The sequence below is a fragment of the Saimiri boliviensis genome, chromosome 2 (genome assembly GCF_048565385.1).
Source record: "Saimiri boliviensis isolate mSaiBol1 chromosome 2, mSaiBol1.pri, whole genome shotgun sequence".
NCBI lineage: Eukaryota > Metazoa > Chordata > Mammalia > Primates > Cebidae > Saimiri > Saimiri boliviensis.
In genome coordinates, this window is record NC_133450.1 from 47,297,982 (window position 1) to 47,324,047 (window position 26,066).

The following is a 26,066-nucleotide window of genomic DNA, read 5'->3' on the forward strand; positions in this document are numbered from 1 at the left end:
TTGAAAGGTCATCTTGATAGATTTATTTAAATAAGAGTTATAAATTCATTTTAATTAATGTTATTTACTATATAAAAAGTTTTGCCAGTATTGAATAGCAAAACAATTAATCACAAGCCAAAGCAATATAAATAAAAATATAGTGTAAAACATTATTTTATTAAGACTTTGAAAAGAAAGTTTCTCACTGAGTAACATTAAAAATAAAGGCCTAGCAGTTATAAATTTATTATACACTTGTATTAGTTTCTTGATCTCTTTTATAGGTCCATATGTGCATAGAAAGTAATATTTTTGAAGTTAAAAGTAAATAGTAAAATTTATATCTTTCGTCTAAAACTTATGCTTACTTTTCTACTGTGCAAATACTGAATCCTGAATACTGAATTTGCAATAAGCACATATGGATACCAATTTTACCTGAAATGAGATAATATTCCAGTTCTTGATGGTTGTTCAAACAAGAGAAAGCTTGCTCTCCTATGTGAGAAGTGGGAAACTGCAGCCAAACGCAGATCGTTGTTGGAGTGGTGGAATAATCTTTCACAGAAATTCGAACTTTTCTAGGTCAGGTCAGTGATTCTCATGTGATTTACTTCAATTCACAAAGCTCTTCGACTTCCTATCAAAGTCAGGTTCCCAGAATGAGCCACATGTTGTATCCAGGCCATAATTGGAATCCTTCACTTGGCCATAAGCTTGTGTGAAAAAAAGAGGAAAATACTGTTAAATTGTGTTCTGCAGTTTTTCTGGCTGTTTTTTTAATAACACTTGAGAATTGCTATATAGTAAAGAATTTAACCTTGTCTTTTTTTCCTTTGCTTCTAGGAGGTGGCCTGCAAGCCCTTGGAATGTCCTGCCTGGTAGGAGTGGCTTTATTTGCCTTGGGGCCTTGGGTGAGCCAGACAGTAACATTGTGATTTATGGTGGGGCTTTGAGCCCTACCAACAATGTGATTTAGGGTGGGAGCTTTACCTCACAGTGTGTTAGTTGACTTCCCGGGGGGGGGGGCTGGAAACTGACATCGGCCAATGGGAGGCCAAGCATGCCGACGTGATGAGTCCCAATAAAGACTTTACACACCAAGGATTGGATGGGCATCTCTGATTGCCAGTATTCTGTGTGTATTATTATGCACCTATGCCAGGAAAGCAATGCTGTCCTTACTCCATGGGGATAAGAAGCTTCTCCATGAGAAGCTTCACATTTTGTAACTTTCCTAGATTCTGCCCTATGTGTCTCTTCCCATGGCTGATTTTTATTTGCCTGTGAGTATAATAGATTTATACTGTGTGTTATTTGCCTGTGAGTATAATAGATTTAAGTGAGTTATGTTAGTCTTTCTAGTGAATGACTGAAACTGAGGGTGCTCTGCTGATCTTCAAACTTGCAACTGGTATCAGAAGTGAAGGGGCCTTATGATCCATTCTCCCAACTTCATAGTTGCATAACTTTTGCAGTTGGCCTCTGGACCAGGATTCACTAGATCAACCCTGAGTCACTGAAGTACATTATTTGATAGAGGAAGGATAAGAAGGAGGGACTGATGAACCTTTAATTCTGGGTGGATATCTGGTCATCCATGTTATGGAACTGTAGCCGTACTGTGATCAGTTACTAGTGGCAAAAGTAATCAATGAAATTTAGAAGTGGTAGACTGAGCTCCCAAGGAGTTGGCTTATTTCATATGCAAGAAAATGCAAAATAATAAGAAATAAGAGACAAATTATGTTGGGACGACAGACGTCATATCTACAACCTCTGGTCGCTAGGAATGTTGTCCAGGTAGAGGGAGGGTAAAACTAAGAAACTACTGAAACCAAGGAATAGTGTGAAAGAGTTGTCTCATTTTGTGGATCATTACTATCAATTTTTTATAAAGCCTTTACTGAAATTATTGTGAAACTGACTAACATAGCAGCAGCATCCTTGGCTTTGAAAACTGCAGATTAGAAGAACATGTTTGGGTTGTTGTAAAATCCATAGCTCTCTTTTGAACACTGTAGATAGCTGTGTATCATCCAGACACATAGCAGGTACAGGTAGGCTGGTAGACTGAATAAAAGCTACTGCAAAATGTGTTTACATTGAGAAGGGGGATTGTTTCCCTCTAAAACAATGCCAAATAGAATTTTCCAAATAAAGGAGTGATATACTTCAGATGCAAGCCATGTTGGATTAGCATTATAATGATCATGCTATTTATCCACTAAACATAGCCCTTACCCAGGTCATAGTAAATACCAAGATTGAAGGGGAACACTTTTGCATGGGACCACATATAATCTTACTGCTATAAAATCAAACAATGGTAAGAGAAACTTCATCAGATTTGTAATCTTAGCTTACCTTCATGGGCTTTACAAATACTGATAAAATTAGGGTGATTCACCAGAAACTGAGAAAAGACAAATGGAAGAGTCAAGGGACATGTCCCAGGAGAGTGGAGATATTTAAATGATGAAGAAATGGGATGAATAAAGCTGACATTGATGAGACTTTGTTCATTTCTTTTTACTCTTTTTTCTCTTGTCTTGCCTTCTCTTTTTATTTCATTGAGTTGATCTTCAATCTCTGATATCCTTTCTTCTGCTTGATCAATTTGGCTACTAAAACTTGTGTTTGCTTCATGTAGTTCTCGTGCTGTGTTTTTCAACTCCAACAAGTCGTTTATGTTCTTCCCTAAGCTGGTTATTCTAGTCAGCATTTCATCTAACCTTTTTTCAAGGTTTTTGGTTTCTTTGCATTGAGTCAGAACATGTTCCTTTAGCTCAGAAAAGTTTATTATTATCTACCTTCTGAAGCCTGTTTCTGTCAATTCACTTTGTTTCTGTCAATTCATTGCACTCTTTCTTGGTCATGTTGTGTTCCCATGTTGTTGAGGAATTGTGATTCCTTGAAGAAGCGGTGTTCTGATTTTTGATGGTTCCATCTTTTGTGTGTGTTTGGGGGGGTGTGTTTTTTCTATCTTTGTGGATTTACCTGGCTGTGGTCTCAGGGAGCTGCTTGATGAGGTCGCTTGTCTGCCTGTGGAGGGGCTACTGGGTTTCTAGGGACTCCTTCAGGTTAGTAGGGAAGCTTCCCATGTCTTTTTTGTTTACACTAGGGGTTTAGGCCCGCCTCTTCCACTGACCTGGCAGTGCTGCTGCATGGTCAAGAATGCAGTCCCATTGCTACCCAGGCTTCCTGTGTTTTTGTTAAAACATGTAGCCTAGTCCCACCCCTCTAATGGTGGGTTGTGCCCTTCTTCCACTGGGCTAGGTCATTTGGGGTTCAGCTCAGACTGTGGCACTGGCTGCACAACCCTCTAGAGTCAGAGCTTCAGCTCTCTGGGGTTTGTGGGGGAGGGTAGGGACCCACCCAGCCGTGCCCAGCCACACCCGGCCATCTCCCCCTTTCAGCTTCCTCTCTCTCTGGTCATGGAATAGGGGCTCACCCAGCTGCTCCATCTGTCTGTCCGCTTACAGCTCCCTCTCTCTCTGGGCAGGGGGAAAGGGTGATAGCTCGGTCCGCAGGCTCTCCTGGCTGGCTTTTGGGTTCATGCGTCTGTTTAGGTCTGTGTGCCAATCTGGGGCATGGTCCTGGACTGCTATTCAACTCTGCACTTGTAATTCCTGGCACTTGACTGGCAAAGATCCCTTGTGCTGTGTATTACCGAGGCTTTGAGGGAAGCACTGTATCAGGACCAGAGTGCCAGAGGGAGGCCTCCAACTCACCAGTCAGATGCACTTTCTGGGTGAAGCAGCACTCCTCCTACCTTGGTCTGCCCTGTCTGGGCTTTGTTCACCCTTGGACCAGACCCGTTGAAATGCACGTGGCACCTCAGTTGGAGCTAGGAGATCTCTGGATTTCTGTGTCTCTCTCACTGGGTGTTGTGTGCCAGAGTTGTGTCTATTCAGGCATCTTGGAGAGTCAACTGCTATAATGAACTTTCAGTCAGATGTTTAATCATGGCTAGTCTAAGTTTTGGTCATCTAGATATTGTTTTGATTTTTCTCTAAAAGCACCAGTAATGAGCTACACTCCAAAATTACTTTTCATAGAAAAAACTCTAGAAGTACTCTTAAATACTGGTTTTTAATAACTTTAAGATTAATGGACTAGATACAAATTTTCCAAAACTCTACTAAAGGAACTGATGAGTTCATGAAATTACTAATCAAGATCAAGCAAAACAAAAATTAATTATGTGAGACTGAATAACTGATAAAGATAATACTTTTGTGGTCTTTATTTAAAGCATTTTTGATCCTTTACTTAAGTGTTTGTTTTTCAGATTAAAAAAAAAAAATTCTCTCTCAAGCTATCTATAGCTTATAGCAACTTGGTGAAGTATACTTTTGTAAACAAAGATAGATGCATTTGCTTTTTCTCTCCACTTGATTCCTCCAAAATTTGGAAACTATTTGTAAGTATTCCTATGGCAATGTAGTTATTTGCATATGCCCAGTGAAAATCTGCTCTCTCTTTACAGCAGAATACAATTGGAAACATTGGCTATATTGACAAAGCTTTGACAGAAATGTCATTTTGAGAATGTGCATAGAATGCCTGGCTTCCCAGGCATTCTGGTTTCCAGCCTTACCATAAGTAGATAAAAACAATCACTTCCTAGAAGACTCAGGAACCCTAACAGTTTAAATCTTAGATTTGGATTTTAATTTAGATTTTAGTAAAATCTGGCTGGGCACGGTGGCTCAAGCCTGTAATCCCAGCACTTTGGGAGGCCGAGGCGGGTGGATCACAAGGTCAAGAGATCGAGACCATCCTGGTCAACATGGTGAAACCCCATCTCTACCAAAAAAAATACAAAAAAAGAACTAGCTGGGCATGGTGGCGCATGCCTGTAATCCCAGCTACTCGAGAGGCTGAGGCAGGAGAATTGCCTGAACCCAGGAGGCGGAGGTTGCGATGAGCCGAGATCGTGCCATTGCACTCCAGCCTGGGTAACAAGAGCGAAACTCTGTCTTAAAAAAAAAAAAAAAAAAAAAGATTTTAGTAAAATCTAAACTCTGCCTTGGTTTGGCTTTCTAACATGAAGAGGTTTTTAAATCTGAGATTCCTATGTAATCTATTTGGAGAGAAAAGGTTATTGTTTCCAACAAAGAGCTAAAACATCTGTTATTGGATTGTAGCTCTGTGCTTTTTCAAGTTCTTGCTATCTGCCTATAGACTACACTAGATCCTGAATTTGTCTAGATTCCTCCAATCCAACCTTCTTTAATGAAATTACTGAAAAGAGTAACTGCAAAAGAGGGTGAGAAAAGTTGACTTTCTCTTTTCTTTTCTTTTCTTTTTTTTTTTTTTTTTTGAGATGGAGTCTTGCTCTATTTCCCAGGTTGGAGTGCAGTGGCATGATCTTGGCTCACTGCAACCTCTGCTTCCTGGGTTCAAGTGATTCTCCTGCCTCAGCCTCCTGAGTACCTGGGATTACAGTCGTGCACTACCATACCTGGCTAATGTTTGTATTTTTAGTAGATATGAGATTTCACCATGTTGGCCAGGCTGGTCTCAAACTCCTGACCTCAAGTGATCCACCTACCTCAGCCTCCCAGCACTTTGGCTTAAGCATGAGCCACTGCACCTGGCTGAAAAGTTGTCTTTTTCATATTGTTAAAAGCTTTTCCCAAGATATCAGAATAAGAGTCTATATTGTAATAAGACTCTGACTCTCTTAATGTCCACCTTTTCATTTTACAGGATAATGGTCATTTGATTTATTCAATTGGTTTCCTTTAAGCTCAGGTTCATGGCTCAAAACCATATGCAAACTGGTGTTGTCATACTACTATTAATTTTACTTTGTATTTTTCTTTTTACTTTTTTACTTTGTATTTTTGCATCTATTACTTGCTAAATTTTGCAGAAGTATAATTCCTGACAGAATAATGCTGGCTCAGCACCTTGAGATGGTAACAAATGCCTATGAAATACAAAAATGAACTTAACAGTGGACTCCAGGCATACTCAGCCTGAGAGCTACTCCCTTCAAACCTCTCTTGTTGCTCACATTATGGTCAAGAGTTTTAACACTGACTTCTTGCTGCCATTCACTTTCTCCAACGTGGGACCAGACCAGCAACCCAGGAGAGGCTTATCCCAGCACCAAGGAGTATCAAAACCTCACTACAGGATGACTTAATAATGACGCTTTGGAGAAAGATCGTGATCAAATGGGGAAAATATGAAACTTGTCAGAATCAAAATGGAATTACATATGTTTAAAAAAAAAAAAAAAAAACAAAATTTGGCAAATAGAGCTAGAGAAGAGAGAGTTTTGCTAGGCGCAGCAGCTCACACCTATAATCTCAGCACTTTGGTAGGCCAAGGCAGGCAGATTACTTGAGCTCAGGAGTTTGAGACCAGCCTAGGAAACACAGAAAAACTCTGTCTCTACAAAAAATTAGCCAGGAGTAGTGGCACACACCTGTAGTCCCAGCTACTCAGGAGGCTGAGGTGGGAGGATCACTTGAGCCCAGGAAGCAGAGTTGCAGTGAGCTGAGAACGCACCACTGCACTCAAACCTGGATGACAAAGCCAGAACCTGTCTCAAAAAAAGGAGAGTTTTCATGCATTAATGCCCAATAACAAAAACTATCACAAAGATTCTGTAGAAACAGCAATCTGGCGCAAAAGTCATTGCAATCTAACAAAAAAAGAAAATACATCTGCAAGAAAATCTGCCCAGCAACTGCCTGTACAACCTTGGACTGGCATCACACTTGTTATTGATCCTTGTAACCAAGGATAATTATCTTAAAACAATTATGAAATCATCCTCATTTTTTCTTTACCAATCTTTGTTTTCCTTTGTCTCCCTAAATGTGCATTTAGTTTACTATGGTACACATATTTCCATTGCAATGTTCTATTCTAAAACAATCATTTTTTTGAAAGCCTTTCTCTCTGTGTTTGTTATTTAGGTTGGCAGCATGAATCATTTTCTTAACATCCTATATTTTCAATTAATTGTATTTATATTAGATAACAATTATGTTTAGTTGCCAAATGTCCTAGAGCTCATCCCAGGGCAAGGACTTGGTGTCTTTTGGAGGTAAATGGTGCAGCGTCCAATGCATTGGTCAACATTCCACATTAGAACAACACTCCATGGTACCATTTTCTTTTATTTGGCAGGAAATGATATGAGAGCGGAACACATACTCACACATGCAATTAACTAGTTATAGCATAGGCCTCCCAAGGGGCATGACACCTGAATTTGGCAGGAAAGTTGTTGAGCAGTAGCTAATCTCTTCTTAAATTGGTGATGGCTGCATAAGCTTTGACTATGGCCTAGAGGGGATCCCAGTGACAGGAGTTATTCTTAAGGTTGGACAGGCCACTGGGTGTCTGGGCAGCTGTTGTTCTCTCTGCTCACCCGTGAGGTCTCCCTACCCTCTTTCCAGATTTTACTTGTTGAATCATCAAGACCCCACATCATCTCCTCTGGAAGTCATTACTTCTGAAAGGAAGCCTTCCTTGCTTGTCTGTCCCTTCAACCACGCTCTGTATCTTCAGCATCTGGCACAGTACATAGTCTAAAAATAGATGCTCAGTGAATGTCTACTGAATTAACAAATGAATACCACTCATTTGGACCTCATTTGCTCTTTCTTGTTTATTGCCCCCAATTTTTTTTTCTGAATTTGACTTCATATGTATTAAGGGTAAGATGTTAAAATTTGTTGCTTTCCTAAAGAGTCCATATTTGCAGTTTTGGTTAGTCATTATATGTTTGTGAGATCCTTGAATCCATCTCCAAAGCACAAATCTCTTGTTTAAGAGAGGTCCTTTTTAGGAGAGCCCAGTCTTATATTATGTCATAAGGAATTGTGTGTAGGTCCTAGAGAGAATAAAACCACATGAAGAGATGCCTTGGATGAGCCTCAGGTCCATTAGCTCATTTTTTCATTTCATTTTCATAATAAACTCACTGGATTAGTGAGGTTGGTAGCACTAATACACTAGGTTGGTTGATTATCTTTAAAGCCCATGTTCATATCATCTACATTCCTCCTAGGAGTTCAATTATGAGTAGATGAAATATGGCGAGTTCAAATTTAAGCCATGTTGAATCCCGAGCCCCCAAAAACCTGTAGAAGCAGGAGGATATCTATGTGTAGGCGGAGGCTGCATATGACTAATGAAATCCTAGCTGGTCTTAAGTGGGCCTCCCCAACCCATTGTCCGCATTCTGAGCTGATTTGAGATTGGGCAATTAGTATTTACCCTAGTGTGAATTAGAAAAGAGCCCTGCCTGGGCAAAGTACTATGGGTGCACAGCTTGCTGACTGGGTGGCTCTGTTGTTCAAATTAGGAAAAGCAACTCCTCTGGGTGGACAGCTGTGAAGATTTGAGTCTGAGCAGGATTCCGGGCTCCCTCTGTTTTCTGCTGTTTTCTGGGCTCCCTCTCCATTTCCAACAGTCTTGAGGACTCTGCTCTCTATCTTTTCAAATTCTTGAGGGCTCAGACATTCCTATTTGCAGTAAGCCATCCCTCTACAGGAGCCTGTAAGCCACCACTCTATACAGATCCCATATACAGAGTTACTCCCTTCTCATAGTCCATGCAATGATGTTACAAGACATACAAGGTAACTGTCACCTCCAAGCCCTTTATATTACCATCACATCTTCTCACAATCACCTCAAAATATATTTCAGTTTATATGAATGTGGTCCCTAAAACAAAAATAAGAGGTTTAGAGTGGTTTTCTCTTTCCCATCCCTTCTTGCTGCAATCAGTCTGTGCAACTATCATCATTCTTATCCCTGCAGAGCCAGGGTGATGGTGATTCTCTGATAAGAAGCAGTTGTACTTCTGTCTTATAGGAGAGGCATGTGAGTGGGAAAAAGAGAAGGTGTGTGGTAGCTGTGAACTGCTGGCCTTCCCCCCTGTTGCCTCTTCATCTGTTCCCTTCCCTGCTCCCACAACATGTACTCTCCTTTCCCCTCTACCCTTCTCCCTGTCAAATACTAACAAGGCAGATTTCAGCTCCTTAGAGTAGAAGATATCTTGTCTGTGCCAAGACGAGATCGATGAGCATCAGCATTGACTGTGAGTTTGAGTTCCTGTAGGGCCCTGAGCTTCTTTTGATATAATATAATTCTATTCCTTCACCTTCCAGCCTTTCCAGGAAATTCATCCTGTCCTAGCTTTTACTGGAGCAGAGACCTCTCCTGTTTCCTGCTTCCTCCCCATGCCCAAATCAGTGGTTCAGGCTCCTGGATGAAAATTCACAACCTTGTGAACCCTGCTGTCCCAATCTTCAGCCTCAACCTGAGGACAGAACTCATGAGGATTGGGCCTGAGCCTTCCACAGTGTCAGCATTGCTGATGTGCAAAGGGGAGCCCTGAGATTCACAGCGGGTTCTCCAGGCTCTTTTCCTCTTCATAAGTGCAAAAGAAGCCATAAATACTTGGGGCCGAGATTCTCACTGGGGCTGGGATTCCTGGAATATCTTACCTTAGTATAGCAACCACCAATCTGAAGTTTTCCTTTAGCTTGGCATGTTCATATCTTCACTGTCATCTTATTCATGAGTGATCAGACCACTGGGAAATGCCTCCAGCTTATAAACTTATTGAAACAGATTAGTGTCAGGACATTCTATTCCCATAAATGTATCAACTGAAGGGTTAAAGATGTCATTTCAGCCAGTCAGAGCCTCTTTCCCCAGGAGAGTAATCTGACTGAAGAACAAAATTCTTATCAAAAATTTGCTTGGAAAATATGGGTTCAGTAAATAGAACTGGACTATTTTAGGAGATACTTTGTTCAAATTGATAGCCAACTTGTCATTCATTTCAACTAAGAGATTTTTCTCAGGGGACTGTGTTAGCCCATTTTGCATTGTTATAAAGGAATACCTGAGACTGGGTGATTTATAAAGAAAAGAGATTTATTTGGCTCACAAGCATGGCACCAGCATCTGCTCAGCTCCTGGTGAGGTCTCAGGAAGCTTTTATTCATGGCGAAAGGCAAGGGGGAAGCAGGCATGTAACATGGTAAAAGAGGGAAAGGAGGAGGTGCCAGCCTCCTTTAAACAACCAGCTCTTACATTAACTAATAGAGTAAAAACTCACTTATCACCAAGGGGATGGCACCAAGCACTAGTGAGGGATCCACCCTCCATGACCCAAACATTTCCCACCAGGCCCCACCTCCAAGACTGGAGATTATATTTCAACATGATATTCGGAGGGGACAAATATCTAAACTATCAGGGACCAAGTATTTACATTGTCTTTCTCCTTGCAGCTTGCCTGACAATCTTTTGCATATTTTACTTTGAACCATGTCTTGTAACAATGCTTTGCAATTGTGGTGACTTTCGAGTTTGTGTATAAATCTCTGGATTGCACTGAGATTTACTGCATTCTGGTGATATGGAGAATGACCACTTAATCTTCACAGGAAGGTACTATAGCTTATTCTGCATTACATGTTTTTCTAATAGGTTGTTAATACTTTTCATTTGTCTCAACTTCCATACACTAAAGAAATTAGTCTTTTTATCATTATGTTGCAAAAAAATCTTTCTCAATTTGTTTTGCCATTTACCAACAGTAAGTTCTCAATTTTTTCATAATAAAATTGATCCTTCTTTTGTGGCTTAGAAGATTAGATTGTTGGTCTTAAGATTATTGATTAAAATGCCTGAAGTGAAGGGAGAAAATGGAAGTTGAGGCAGTTGCTTCTTAAGGGCTGAGCAAATTACAATAAATACAGAGATCATATATGCACATTTTACCTATGTATTTATTATCTACCTTATAATCCACTCATTCATCTATCTGCCTTGGTAGAATGTGTCTTGAAGATCTACAGTTACAGGGAATGTAATTTAAGCAGAGGCTCCAACTGCTGCACTCTGAAATACACCTGGGCGTTTCCTAGGGATCTGTGCCCTCCCACCCCACCTACTCCCTGGCTACTCCTAGCCAATGACTGAGCACAGCGGGAACACTAAGGTAGGCTTCTTCCTGGAAGATGCAGGACTGACAGCAGACTTGGGCCTGAGGACTCCCAACAGCTTTGCTGAATTTTCCTAGACTGTACAGCAGTCTAGAACAATTCCATCTAACTTTCCTTTTCTCCCTTTTTTATTCAGAATCAGACATACATGGCAGTCTGATGCTCTCCCTGCATCTCTGGATCCTTCCTCATTTTCTCTCATAAGTATTTTTCCTAATAAAGTCCTTGCACACTTAATCTTATTTTGGTATCTGCTTCTTAGAAGACTCTGGCTAACATATATTATGATATTCTCTCATTTCTTAAGTGTGTAGCAGCTGCCTAGCTCCTCATGATAATTGAGGTCAATTTCCTCTCTTACATCATGATTACTTTCTTTTCCTATTGACCCATTGGCATAAGGAACCCAAAATGATGAGGTGGTACTCACAGCTTTGAGTACAGAGGACCCTTATTGACTCCTCCTGTGAAAGTGTCCCCCTAGTCCCCACTGCCCAGGAGCTAGCACTTCTGATTCAGCAGTGCCTAGGTTATGGCAACAGGAAGTTTGCAGTCCACAGTGGGTCAATGAGATTGAACATAAGAAAGGCTGCTACTACTTCCATTCATCAGTTTGTAGATCCATGTATTCTAGATATTGGTGCATATCATATATATGCCCCATATGATGCATGTACATACTGACTGAGGACAGTTCCAATCTTACAGTGTCTTGCCCACAGCTAGTGACTTAGATTCACCTTCGATAGGCCTTTGCATTAGTAGATGGAAGGCTTCCAGTATATGGTAGGACCAGTGGATCCCATGGTAATACCTCTATGACTATACCTCCTTTGCCATGAAATGAGTCCCTTGATTTGAAGCAATGTTGTGCAGAATCTAGTGGTAACAATTCAGTCATTCTGTAAACCCCAAGATAATAGTGGTGAAAGAACCATGGAAGTAAGAAGGCAGAACACATTCAGTAAAGAGCAATCACTGCCTCCTCCGGGGTAGGAGTCCAATGTAATCAGCCTGTGCCCAAGTGGTAGGCTACTCTCCTTAAAGAACGGTTTTATACTGATTGTGTTCAGGGCCAGTCTCTGCTTCTGGAAAGTTGGGAATTCAGTAGCACAGGTAGCTAGATCAGTGTTAATGAAAGGGAGTACACACTTGGGTGCATGCATGGCCTCCATCCCTCACTATCACTGGCCACTGTGTGTGCACTTGAGTAATCAAAGGGAGTCATTCTGTTCATTTTGTTTCACATGCCTTCTCTATGGTGGTTGCTCTCTTGCAGACATTGATGTAGACACAAAGATCTGCACAATACGTCCCCACTGCTACAGGTCCACCCACCTGTCTTTTGCCAGATCTCCTTCTCTCTGGCCAACTGCGGGGATGGGGGCACCACACACTTAAACAACCAGATCTCATGTGAACTCAGAGCAAGAATTCACTCAATACTGTAGGAGGGCACAAAGCTATTCATGAGGGATCCAGTCCCATGATCCAAACACCTCTCACCAGGCCCTGCAACTAACGTTGGGGATTACATTTCAACATGAGATTTGGAGAGGACAAACATCTAAACTGTATGTCTTGTATGGTGAATTAGGGTTGTAAGTTTTTTGCAGTAATGTGGGGCCACAGGTTCAGGCCACAGCCATTTGTTCACCAAAAGCAGATGGCCATGGATTTTTTTGTATGAATCATCAGGAAGGTTCTGGGCCCTGCAAAGGACTACCCCAGGAAGGACTTAGACATGCGAAAGAGTAAGCTCCTGCTCTTTCTGGACCTCACTCTGTTCGATCTGGGCTTTGAAGAGTCTATTTATGCTTGAGAACCCTACCAAGCTGCAAGGAAAAGATAGCCTACGCCACATGAAAATTATGTGTGAGTCAGATTCACATTTGAGACTTCTAGGCAGTTTGACATTTGAGAAGGAAATAGATGCTGTCTGGATTATTGAGCCGTCACATCTGCCGGGCTTAATTTGCCCTAAGGATTCTGCTAATAGCGTCCACAAGACACTTTACTAATACACAAGGGGTCACAGGGCTTTGATGGCATCCTGTGTGCCTTATACCCTTGACATGAGTATTTGGTTTCATTTGCTTATACCAGATTGTCTTTGTCAATTAGATGTCATCCCTACCCTATCTGCATTCTCCTCCGCATTGCAGGGAGGTCTGGAACATCATTTCCTGGTGTCATTTTTCTGTATGGCCCTGAGATAGAGTCTGCCAATTAAAGGCACTCACGAGGCATTTGGAAAGCAGAAGAGAAGTCAGTATCCCTGTTGGCAGCTGTGAACAGATGCTTGGACATATGACAGGCATGTGATTTGCTCCAGCTTCCAGGCAACCTCCTGAGAATCACCTGCTTTGGTATTGCAGACAGCTGGGATTATTGTTAGCAGCTTTACTGGAATCCAGCCCTTCTTGATTTCGTTAAGGTAGCAGCAGTTTCCATATTGTTTCCCCAACCCTTCTAATCATGGCGTAAGCTTCTGATTTCCTGTTTTAAAACTCTTTCTCCTTGCAATGCAGATGTGCTTCTCTTTCACTGAGAGTACCCTGACTGATAGAACACTGCTACAGACTCCCACCTCCCCTCGCTTCATGATGATCATAGTCACGATTGGAGGCAATCTTTAGGAGTGAGAACTCCTAGCAAGCTTCTCAGTATAGTGGACCAAGCGGCTTCCAGATAATTCCTCCAGCTCTGTGACCAGAGACACTTTCTGTACAGTAACAGTCACCCCTGGTGATGCAGAACAAATAGGATTAGATTTTATTTCTCTTCTTATGGCCTTCCGTTGGCTAGAGTTCAGCATGACTGAGGTACTTCACTTAAGATGACCTAGCTGGCTAATGCATGATCTGTCTGTTATGTGCAGTGAATTATGCAGAATCAAAGGGACAGTTTAGACTCTAAGCCACATGGGGACTGCTTCCTCAAGCAAGCAGATATGAGTGTGTGTGACAAAGGAACTTGTCCATTATCATACAGCTCATATTTCCTTTGCTTTTAACACAAATATGCCTGTAGGGAAGTTGACTGTCGGGGATAAAAGAAACTAAAGACAACATGAGGATATGGATGTCTCAGTGCATGCCAGCAGTCACTGCTGGTGCCCCATCTATTTCCCCTTTCTGCACTCAACATCCCACAGACAGCAGCTGAAGATAAGCACCTGTGACTATAGGGCTCTGGCTGACCAAAGGGCATTCAGCTTGGGAGCAGGGGAGGCCAGAAATGCCAGGGGAGTCCTCAACCAATGACAGGAGCAAGTGGATAAGTAACCCCATCTTCTTTGCCCACCACTGGGGACAACTCTGGGGCATGCCTTGTCTCTGAGTCAAATTCCATGAGAGTTTCTTAGGGAAGAATGGGCCCCAGTAGCTATGGATGCCAGATTTAGCAAACAAAAATACAGGACACCATTAAAATGTGAAGTTCAGATTAATGATGAATGATTTTGGGTATAATTATGTTGGTTTTAATACTCAGGACACACATATTAAAAAAATTATTTGATGTTTGTTTGAAATACATATTTAACCAGGAGTCCTATATTTTATCTGCCAAACCTACCAGCAGTCCAAAGCAGTTACTTGCTCATTAGGGCTCTATGTATTGGCTTGCTGCCCTTCTGTGTCCCATGTCCACCCAGCTGCTTGCTGGAGCTTCCTGGGGTCACCTCTGAATAGACTGCTTACTCTCCATCCCACTCTCGAGAGACTGATCAAACAGCTCGTCTCAACTATTGCTGTGGGACTGGGTGGTCCTCAGAAATGAGCCCTGAGAATGCCTTGAATTGACTATGGTTAACTTTCTGTAAGCTATCAGAAAGGTGGCTCAAAATAAAACTTAAGCTTGGTTACAAGAGAATAAAGTTACATTTCTTGAGCAGCTGAGTTTGTTGCCTGAACTTTGTATGTGCAGTCCATGTCTTAAATCTTCACAAAGATGCTATGGGCTAGGGACTATTATTCCACAGTTAGCCATGGCCATTTGAGGATGCCAAGTGATTTGCCCAAAATCATAGCTAGTAAGTGGCAAAGCCAGGATTCAAACCCAGACCATCTGCCTCCAGAGGCTGTGGTCTCATCCACATGGTACATTGAGAGCCACGTGGGGAAAAGCTAGGCTTTACTTGTGCCAACAAAAGATCATTAGGGTCTCGACTGAAGCAGTGGCAGCCGGGATCCAGGGGAGGTTGCTCTGGTTGCACCTGTGGGTTTTGGTGACTGATTGGTGTGAGAATCGTGAGAGCACCCCCTCAGTTTTGTCTCTTGCCATACACTCTGCCCCACATTCCAGCAGCACTGGCCTCCTTTCTTGTTCTCATAAGTATTCATGTCTATACCCAAGACAGGGATATGCTCTTCCTTCTGCCTAGAAGTCTGTTTTGGGCCCTCTTCCTTGTCTATCTCACACTCATCTTTCAAGCCTTGGCTTATTTTTCTGTTGTGGTACAGTATACGTGACATAAAATTTGCTTACCATTGTAACCATTTTTAAGTGTTCAATTCAGAGGCATTAAGCACATTCACACTGTTGTGCAACTGTCACCATCATCCGTCTCCAGAATGTTTTCATATTGTCAAACTGAAACCCCATTTAACAGTAACTGCCCATTCTCTCTTCCTCCAAGCCTATTGCAACCACCACTCTACTTTCTGTCTCTATGAATCTGACCACTAACTACTTCATAAAATTGACTCATACAGTATTTCTCATTTTGTGGCTGGCTTATTTCACTTAGTGTAACATCCTTGGTGTTCATCTATGTTACAGCATATGGCAGAATTTCCTTCATTTTTATGGCTGATTGATATTCCCTTATATGTATGTATCACATTTGGCTTACCCATTCATCCATTCATAGACACTGGGTTGTTGCCACATGTTAGCATTACAAATAATGCTGCTATGAATATGAGTGTACACGTCTCTTTGAGTCCCTGCTTTCATATCTTTGGGATATACACCCAGAAATGGAATTGTTGGATCATATTGTAATTCTATTTTTAACTTTTTATGGAATTACCATACTGTTTTCCATAGTGGCTGCACCATTTTACATTCCCACAAGAATTCCATTCTCTCCATATTCTCAGCACCTCGGCTTATTTGTAATTTCCTTAAGCCAGAATTTACAAAGAACTAAAACAGATTTACAAGAAAAAAACCAACAAGCCCATTCAAAAGTGGGTGAAGGATATGAACAGACAGTTTACAAAGGAAGACATACATGAGGCCAACAAATATATGAAAAAATGCTCATCATCACTGGTCATTAGAGAAATGCAAATCAAAACTACATCTTACACCAGTTAGAATGGCAATCATTAAAAAATCAGGAGATAACAGATGCTGGAGAGGATGTGGAGAAAGAGGAATACTTTTACACTGTTGGTGGGAGTGTAAATTAGTTCAACCTTTGTTGAAGACAGTGTGGTGATTCCTCAAGGACCTAGAAATAGAAATTCCATTTGATCCAGCAATCCCATTACTGGGTATATATCCAAAGGATTATAAATCGTTCTACTGTGAGGACACATGCACATGAATGTTCGCTGCAGCACAGTTTGCAATAGCAAAGACCTGAAACCAATCCAAATACCCATCAATAATAGACTGGACAGGGAAAATGTTGTACATATACACCATGGAATATTATGCAGCTACCAAAAACGATGAGTTGGTGTCCTTTGTAGGGACACGGATGAACCTGGAAACCATCATTCTCAGCAAACTGACACAAGAACAGAAAAGCAAACACTGCATGTTCTCACTAATAGGCAGGTGTTGAACAATGAGAACACATGGACACAGGGAGGGGGGCATCACACACTGGGGTCTGTTGGGGGGAAATAGGGGAGGGACAGTGGGGGTGGGAGTTGGGGAGAAATGCCAGATATAGGAGAAGGAGAGGAAGGCAGCAAATCACACTGCCGTGTGTGTACCTATGCAACAATCTTGCATGTTCTTCACATGTACCCCAAAACCTAAAATGCAATTAAAAAGAAGCCTCTTCTGACCCTTTTGACTAAGCTTACTGCCCCCTCCCACATCTTCATTGATCTTATCATAGTTGAATTTAATGTTTATTTTTATGATTATTTGCTTAATGTTTGGCTCCCCCCTCGAATGCAAGATCTATGTGAGCAGGGATTATGGCTATCTTGATTATAGTAGCTTTATCTCTAGTAACCAGCTCAGTGTCTAGCACATCATAGGTTCTTGATGTTTCGTCTGGATAAATGAATGAATGGTGCTTCTATTTTGGGAGAATGGGTGGAAGGTGATGGATCTGTACAATAAAAATGCAAAGTGAGTTAAGTAGTATGGAGTGGTCATCACAATTCCCTAATTGGCTGTCTGGATCCCTGTCCCTCCTCTGACCCTGTTGTTCCAAATCCCTAACAGCTGTCTTGGTGTCCAGGATAGGACACTGAGTTTTTATGACAACTAAAAACAGTCTGTAGAGAATGGCAATTTTTTCTTTTTTTATTATTATACTTTAAGTTCTTGGATACATGTGTAGAACATGCAGGTTTGTTACATAGGTATACACATGCCATGGTGGTTTGCTGCATCTATCACCCTGTTCATCTACATTAGGTATTTCTCCCAATGCTATCCCTTCCCAATCCTCCCACCTCCTGCTATCTCTCCCCTAGCTCCCTACCCCCTGACAGTCCCTGATGTGTGTTGCTCCCTGTGTCCATGTGTTCTCATTGTTCAACACCCACTTATGAATGAGAACATGTGGTATTTGGTTTTCTGTTCTTGTGTCACTTTGCTGAGAATGATGGTTTCCAGCTTTATCCATGTCCCTGCAAAGGACATGAACTCATCCTTTTTGTGGTTGCATAGTATTCCATGGTGTATGTGTGCTACATTTCTTTATACAGTCTATCATTGATGGGCATTTGGGTTGGCTCCAAGTCTTGGCTATTGTGACCACTGCCACAATAAACATACATGTGCATGTGTCTTTAAAATGGAATGATTCATAATCCTTTGGGTATATACCCAGTAATGGGATTGCTGGGTCAAATGGTATTTCTATTTCTAGGTCCTTGAGGAATCAACACACTGTTTTCCACAATGGTTGAACTAATTTACACTCACACCAACAGTGTAAAAGCATTCCTATTTCTCCACATCCTCTCCAGCCTCTGTTGTCTCCTGATTTTTTTTTTTTAATGATCGCCATTCTAACTGGCATGAGATGTTATTTCAATGTGGTTTTGATTAAACTAAAGAGATTCTGCACAGTGAAAGAAACTATCATTAGAGTGAACCGGCAACCAGCAGAATGGGAGAATGTCTATTTTAAATGGCCTCAAAGATGCCTTCCTAGAAACAAATCTCTGGGAAGTCAGCAGAGAGCAGCATCTTGAGGTTCTGCCATTCCTCTAGACATGAGGATTTTCTGTCTGGTGGCCACATTCATGCTTACTGAAGAGCCCCACAGTCTTCTAAGGACAAGAGAAGAGCAGTGTTACAGTGTGTGGCCCAATTAGTACTTAATGGTTTTTGTTATTCAGCTCTCAAGACAACCCAGCTGGATTTAAATCATGTATATGTTTCTCTGAATATATATTATATATTATATATTATTTTATATGTTTTAATATATGAATATATTTTATATATTATATATATTTGCAATATATAATATATAACTATTATATAATACTGTATTTAAAATATATAAATATGTATCCCTAGTCAATCAAGTGCATCTGGCCATCAGAAAAAACCTTGATGCTGGAAGAAGTCTTGGAGACCATCTTGTTCAACCTGTAAATTTTGCAGGTGAAATCTCTAGGCTCAGCGAGATGAATTTTTTCTATAGTCCCTGTAATTTGGGGGCAGAGAAAAAAACCTTGATTCAGCTTTGTACTCTTAAGTTCAAGCAGATTTTTTTTCCTGACTAGATAATGGCTGTGTCAAAAATTGTACCAAAGTTAAATGGGCACAGGAGGCTTTATTCAAGGTTATTACAATAGGAGATAGAGGACAGAACTCAGTCTGAACATAGTTCTGCTGAAACAAAAGGAGTTTTTAAGAGCTGGGATAGGGAGGAGTATTATTGGGCATCTATGTTTGCTAATCGAGTTTACCCAAACAAAAAGTAAACTTTCTCATGTCTGCATGACAGGAGGTTAGTTTTACAACTTGGAGCAAGGCACCCACTAAAGGCTCCCACTCCCTCCCACCCCTAGCAGAAACTGTAAGATAGGGCACTATCTCCCTTGATGCTTACATTTCAAAGAGATGGCTCCAAGGTCCTTGAGAAGGACATTCCTGAGTTATAAAATTAGCAAGAGGCTTTCAAAACAAGACTTACCTCTCAAAAGGGCAGAGAAGGCATTTACAATTACAGGTTTTCAAAAGCAAATGCTCTGAGAAAAGGGAGATCAGGGGGCAAGAGTCGGGAAGAAGGCTGTCTAAAGTTTGGTGAGGCTGAGAATGCTAAGGCCATCTTGGTCAGATACCACAATATCTACAACTTATTCTCATTCCAAGATTGTCCCTTTTCTAGAACTTTCAACTTAGCTATAAACTGGCATCTTTTTCCAAGTTTCCAGTGGTTCACTTTGAATCACTATCAATGAATGACAGGTAACTGTCATTGATTGAGGGTGAGGGTAACTCTTTCACATCCCTGCCAATGCCTCCTTCCATATGGATTCCCTCCTTTCCCTCCCTCTCTCATTTCCTTCACCATTTGTTCCTTTTCAAAAATTAACTTTCCAAATGAAATAATCATTGTTTCCCACCCCTTAATTAACACATTTGAGTCAATTATGTAAGCAAAACCAAGCCTGTCCAGGGGAAGAAGATATTTTCTGACCCCAGAAGGTTCACATCCCCATCCAGGGGCGGGGGGCAGGAACTGCTGAGATGGAACTGTGGTGCCATCATGGCAGCCTATTCTGATCTTGCAATCTAACCCAGCCACCAACTTTGCCCCAGGCAGAGACAGTGCCTTGATAAGTATGCTTGATTGTTCCCTGTTTTCTCATGTTGGCATCTCTCTGTTTATTATGATTATAAACCAGCTCAAATCCCTGTTCAAACATCTGCTTTAATTTTATTAATCCATTTAAAAGAGATTTAGTTGAGGTTTTTTTCCTGGAATTTCCAAATTCTTTCACTGAAGCCTAATCCAGAATAGATGCTAAATAAATACTGGATTAATGAGTGACTAAATGTCATTGTTTATTAAAAATTGTTTCTTAACAATTATAGTCCAACATGATTAATTATCTGCCAGTTAGTCATTCAACAAGCCTTGTATAAGTATCAGAAAGAAAGAAGGTAAACTGCATCAAGTTCTATGCAATGTTTTCACTTAAGCAATGTTTTCCAGCTTTTTCTTTCCTCCTTCTACTTCTTCCTTTACCTCAACCAATAGAAAGAAGTACATGTTCCATTGCAATCTGCTACACACACACACACACACACACACACACACACACAAATGAAACAAAAATTTCATAAAACAATTTTCACTGTCACTGTAGTTTTAATGCACTGTGATATTTTCCATTCTATTCCATTTCTTTAAAAATAAATGTGTCAGGGCCAGGCATGGTGGCTTATGCCTGTAATCCCAGCACTTAGGGAGGCTGAGGCAGGAGGATTGTGAGGTCAGGAGTTCAAGACGGGCCTGGCCAACATGGTGAAACCCTGTCTCTCCTAGAAATACAAAATTTAGCCAGGTGTGGTGGCATGTGCCTGTAGTACCAGCTACTCGGGAGGCTGAGGCAGGAGAATCACTTGAACCTGGGAGGTGGAGGTTGCATTGTGCTGAGATTGTGCCATTGCACTCCAGCCTGGGTATAAGAGCAAGACTCCATCTCAAAATAAATAAATTAATTAATTTTTAAAAAATGCATCCTTAAGGAATCACCACACTGTCTTCCACATGGGCACAGGAAGAGGAGCACTACACACTGGGGTCTGTTGGAGGGAAATGGGGGAGGGATGGGGTGGGGAGGTGGGGAGAGATAGCATGGGGAGAAATGCCAGATATAGGTGAAGGGGAGGAAGGCAGCAAATCACACTGCCATGTGTGTACCTATGCAACAATCTTGCATGTTTTTCACATGTACCCCAAAACCTAAAATGCAGTAAAAAAAAATAATTTAAAAAAAATTTTTTTTTAATGTGTCAGCTCACATTTAAAAATGTGGCTGGTGTCAGCTCACATTTAAAAAAAAGGGCATGGTGGCTCACACCTGTAATCCCAGCCCATTGGGAGGCTAAGGCAGGCAGATCATGAGGTCAGGAGACTGAAACCATTCTGGCTAACGTGGCGAAACTCCATCTCTACTAAAAATACAAAAAAATAGCCAAGTGTGGTGGCACATACCTGTAGTCCCAGCTACACAGAAGGCTGAGGCAAGAGAATCACTTGAACCTAAGAGGCAGAGGTTGCAGTGAGCCAAGATCACGCTACTATACTCCAGTCTGGGCGACAGAGTGAAGCTCTATCTCAAAATAATAGTAATAAATGTGTCAAGATAATGAGAAGACAGTCCAGAGACTGGGAGAAAATATTTGCAATACACATATCTAATAAAGGATTTGTATCTAAAATATAAAAAGAACTCTTGAAACTCAACAATAAGAAAACAAATCACCTGATTAAAATATGAGCCAAAGTCCTTAACAGACACCTCACCAAAGAAGATATACTGATGGCAAATAAAAAGATGCTCCATGCCATATGTCATCAGGGATATTCAAATTAAAACAAAAAGGTATTACCACTACACACCTATTAGAATGACCAAAATCCAGAACATGGACAACATCAAATGCTGCTGAGCCTGTAGAACAACAGGAACTCTCATTCATTACTGGTGGTAATGCAAAATGGTACAGCCACTTTGGAAAACAGTTGGGTAGTTTTTCACAAAAACTAAACATACTCTTATTACACAATCCAGCAATGACAGTTCTTGATATTTATCCAAAGGCACTGAAAACTTATCTACATGTGGGTATTTATTCATAATTGCCAAAATTTTAAAGTAGCCAAGATGTCCTTTAGGAGGTGAGATGATAAATAAACTGTGGTATACAGTTTCCAGGCAATGAAATATTATTTAGTATTGAACAGAAATGAGCTACAAATTCACAAAAATACATGGAGGAATTTTTTTTTAATTGTACTTTGGGCTCTGGGATACAGGTGCACATCCTGCATCCTGCAGGATTGTTACATAGGTACATACATGCCATGGTGGTTTGCTATCTCCATCCTCCAACCCGCCCTGTCACCTACATCAGGCTTTTCTCCTGGTGTTATCTCTCCTCTCCCCACTTCCCCCCACCCCAGCCTAGCCTAGTGAGTGTTGTTCTCTTCCCTATGCCCAAGTGTTCTCATTGTTCATCACCTGCCTATGAGTGAAAACATGCAGTGTTTGGTTTTCTGTTCTTGTGTCAGTTTGCTGAGAATGATGGTTTCCAGATTCATCCATGTCCCTACAGAGGACACAAACTCATCATTTTTTATAGCTGCATAGTATTCCATGGTATATATGTGCCACTTTTTCTTTATCCAGTCTATCATTGATGGGCATTTGGGTTGGTTCCAGGCCTTTGCTATCATAAACAGCTCTGCAATGAACATATGTGTGCATGTGTCTTTATAATAGAATGATTTATAATCCTTTGGATATATACCTAGTAATGGAATTGCTGGGTCAAATGGAATTTCTATTTCTAGATCCTTGAGTAATTGCCGCACCGTCTTCCATAATGGTTGAACTAATTTATACTCCCACCAACAGTGTAAAAGTGTTCCTTTTTCTCCACATCTTCTTCAGCATCTGTTGTCTCCTGATTTTTTTTTTATGACCACCATTCTAACTGGTGTGAGATGGTATCTCAATGTGGTTTTGATTTACATTTCTCTCATGACCAATTATGATGAGCATTTTTTCATGTTTGTTGGCCACATATATGTCTTCTTTTGAAAAGTGTCTGTTCATATCCTTCGCCCACTTTTGAATGGGTTTGTTTGTTTGTTTTCTTATAAATCTACTTTAGTTCTTTGTAGATTCTGGATATTAACCCTTTGTTAGATGGGTAGATTGCAAAAAATTTTTTCCCATTCTGTTACATGGAGGAATCTTAAATGCATATTACTAAGTGAAAGAAGCCAATCTGAAAAGCTACCTACTGTATGATTCCAACTATATGACATCCAGAAAAGGCAAAACTATGTAGACAGTAATAAGATCAGTGGTTGCCAGAGGTTATGGGGGAGAGAGGATTAAATAGGCAGAGCACAGAGGATTTTTCAAACAGGAGAAAATATTCTATGTGACATAGGCATATCTCAGAGATAGGCAGCTTCAGTTACAGAACACCATAATAAAGCCAGTATCTCAGTATATCAAGTCACACAAATGTATTAGTTCCCTAGTGCATATAAAAGTTATGTTTATACTGTAGTCTATTAAGTGTGCAATAGCACTGTAGCAGGATCAGCGGTGGACAAAACCTCTCAAACACTGAACCAAGAAAGGAAGTGGCTCTTTATTTGGCCAGGAGCTGCAGGTGGCTAATGCCTTAACGACTGAGCTCTCCGAGAAGCAGCGTCTTTTCCCCTTTATAGGCTTATAACACTAAAGGGGAAACTGAGGTGAAACTGTCATTGTCCATTGGCTGGACAATTGACCTCACAATCCATTGATTTGCTAGTTCATATGCAGCATGAGTGGGAATAGGCAGGGTAGGGGCTTCCATAGATAAGACAAAGGCAATAAATTATTATTTGGCAGGTATTTCCAGGAGTGGGCCTGGGTTGAGCAAACGTGGAGGATGTGGTACAGTGCTGGGCTCTGGCTGGTAGTGATAACATTCTTTGCAACTCTTTCAAGGCTTATAGATAGCAGAGACGCTGGGAACCGAAAAGGGAGTTATCTTCCTAGTCCTTGGGCTTATTTATGGCCTGGTCAGTGGCGTCAGCAAGTTGCCTGACCACAGATTCAAGCTCTTTGGTATTTTATCTCTTTTTATCCTCCTTCTCATCTGGAAGAGAAGAGGTGGAGGCCAGAAAGAGGGAGGTGGGGAGGGGATCTCCCCTCTCAACATTAGTAGAGATGAGATTTCTCCATGTTGGTCAGGCTGGTCTTGAACTCCCAACCTCAGGTGATCCACCCCACCTTGGTCTCCCAAAGTGCTAGAATTACAGGTATGAGCCCTCACCTCACACGTTTATGTTATAGAGATCACATCTTTCCTTGAACCTCATGAACCAACCTCTGCTAGCTTCAAACTTTTCTTCTGTAGCTTCCTCACCTCTATCAGCCTTCACAGAATTGAAGAGAAGACATTTATCTGGATTAGGGTTTGGCTTAAGGGAATGCCATGGCTGGTTTGATCTTCTATCCAGACCACTAGAACTTTCTGCATATCAGTAATAAGGCTGTTTTGCTTTCTTGCCATTCTTGTGTACACTTGAACAGCACTTTTAATTTCCTTCAAGAATTTTTCCTTTGCATTCGCAACTTGGCTGTTTAGTGCTAGAGGCCTAGCTTTCAGTCTATCTTTGCTTCGACATGTCTTCCTCACTAAGCTGAATTATTTCTAGCTTTTGATTTAAAGTTAGAACAACCAATTCTTCCTTTAACTTAACACTTAGAGGTCACTGTAAGGTTATTAATTGGCTTAATTTCAATATTGTTTTGTCTCAGAGACTGAAGTGGCCTGAGGAAAGGGAGAGAGGCAAGAGAACAGCCAGTGAGTGGAGCAGTCAGAATGCACACATTTATCAGTTAAGTTTGCTGTATTACCGCATGTTCTCACATGTAAGTGGGAGCTAGATGATGAGAACACGTGGCCACATAGAGGGAAACAACACATGCTGAGGCCTTTCTGAGAGTGGAGGGTGAGAAGAGGGAGAGGATCAGGAAAAATAACTAATGGGTACTAGGCTTAATACCTGGGTGATGAAATCATCTGTACAACAAACCACTGTGACACAAGTTCACCTGTGTTACAAACCTGCATTTGTATCCTGAACTTACACTTTAAAATTTTTTTTTTCGGTTTCCTGTATTATATGAGTTTAGTTTGTGGCTCCCCAGAACAATTACTACAGCAACATCAAAGATCACTGATCAGAGATCACCATTAGACATAATAAATAACGAAAAGTTTAAAATATTGTGACAGTTACCAAAATATGACACAGACATGAAGTGAGCACATGCTCTTGAGAAAATGGCTTAGACAAGCTTGCTAGATGCAGGGTTGCGACAAACCTTCCATTTGTAAAAAATTCAATATCTATGAAACACAATAAAGTGAAACATGACTACTCGAACATCAGTATCACTGGATATGAAACCCTTTGTTTACATTTTCATTCTTTGTGATTACTACATGTGAGGAAGTTATTCTCCTCCATATATGTTTTTGGATAATAACTGTATTTTTTTACTTTCAGATTCAGGGGTACATGTGCAGGTTTGTTACCTAGAATGTGGGGCTCTGACCTAGAAACAAATCTGTGCAGATCCTTTTCAAAGTTCACAGGGTCTGGACCACACCAGTCCCTTCATGGTCTACCAGGCAGTCCTTGAAGTCACCCAACACCGGGCTGAACAAAGCCCTTGGCAGTTTCAGTGGCTGTTTCCAAAGATGTCCACTGTGCTTGCCAGTGAATCCTTGTCAGCTCTTTTGGAATTCTCTGTTCTCAGATCCTTCAGTGCTTCTGTCTCCTTTCCACATAGCTGTTCCTACCGTGCAGGTCTTGCTGCTGCTGGGGATTTGTCATCTGTTCTATTTCAGGGTTTGTGGAGATGGTTTGTCATGGAGATTTACAAATGTTTTCCATGAACTTGAGGTTTTACTATCCAGTTGCTCTGTCTGTTTTAAAGACAGAAGTTGGGGAGCTTACTGTGTTGGTCACATTGTTTAGAGCATGAACTTGGCATGACAGTTATATAAACCTATAAATGCTCTTTGTCAGGATAAGAATGTGCCTGGGGCTTGTGTGCTTGGTTTCCAAGCCCTGGGCACTCCAAGAGCTAATAAGAGTGAAGCTCATGCTCC

General features: G+C 41.1%; 2 long non-coding RNA genes across 4 annotated transcripts in view; one reads left to right on the plus strand and one right to left on the minus strand.

Annotated features, from left to right (window-relative positions):
• The window catches only part of LOC141583551 (uncharacterized), a 143,685-nt gene extending 138,353 nt beyond the window's left edge, over positions 1-5,332 (plus strand). The window contains exon 5 of the long non-coding RNA XR_012516205.1: positions 829-5,332. This is a non-coding gene — a long non-coding RNA (uncharacterized LOC141583551). The remainder of the gene's footprint in view (positions 1-828) is intronic.
• LOC141583550 (uncharacterized) overlaps positions 1-26,066 on the minus strand; it is a 103,035-nt gene that overhangs the window by 4,994 nt on the left and 71,975 nt on the right. For all 3 annotated transcript variants that reach the window (XR_012516201.1, XR_012516202.1, XR_012516200.1), the window contains one exon: positions 421-698. This is a non-coding gene — a long non-coding RNA (uncharacterized LOC141583550). The remainder of the gene's footprint in view (positions 1-420; positions 699-26,066) is intronic.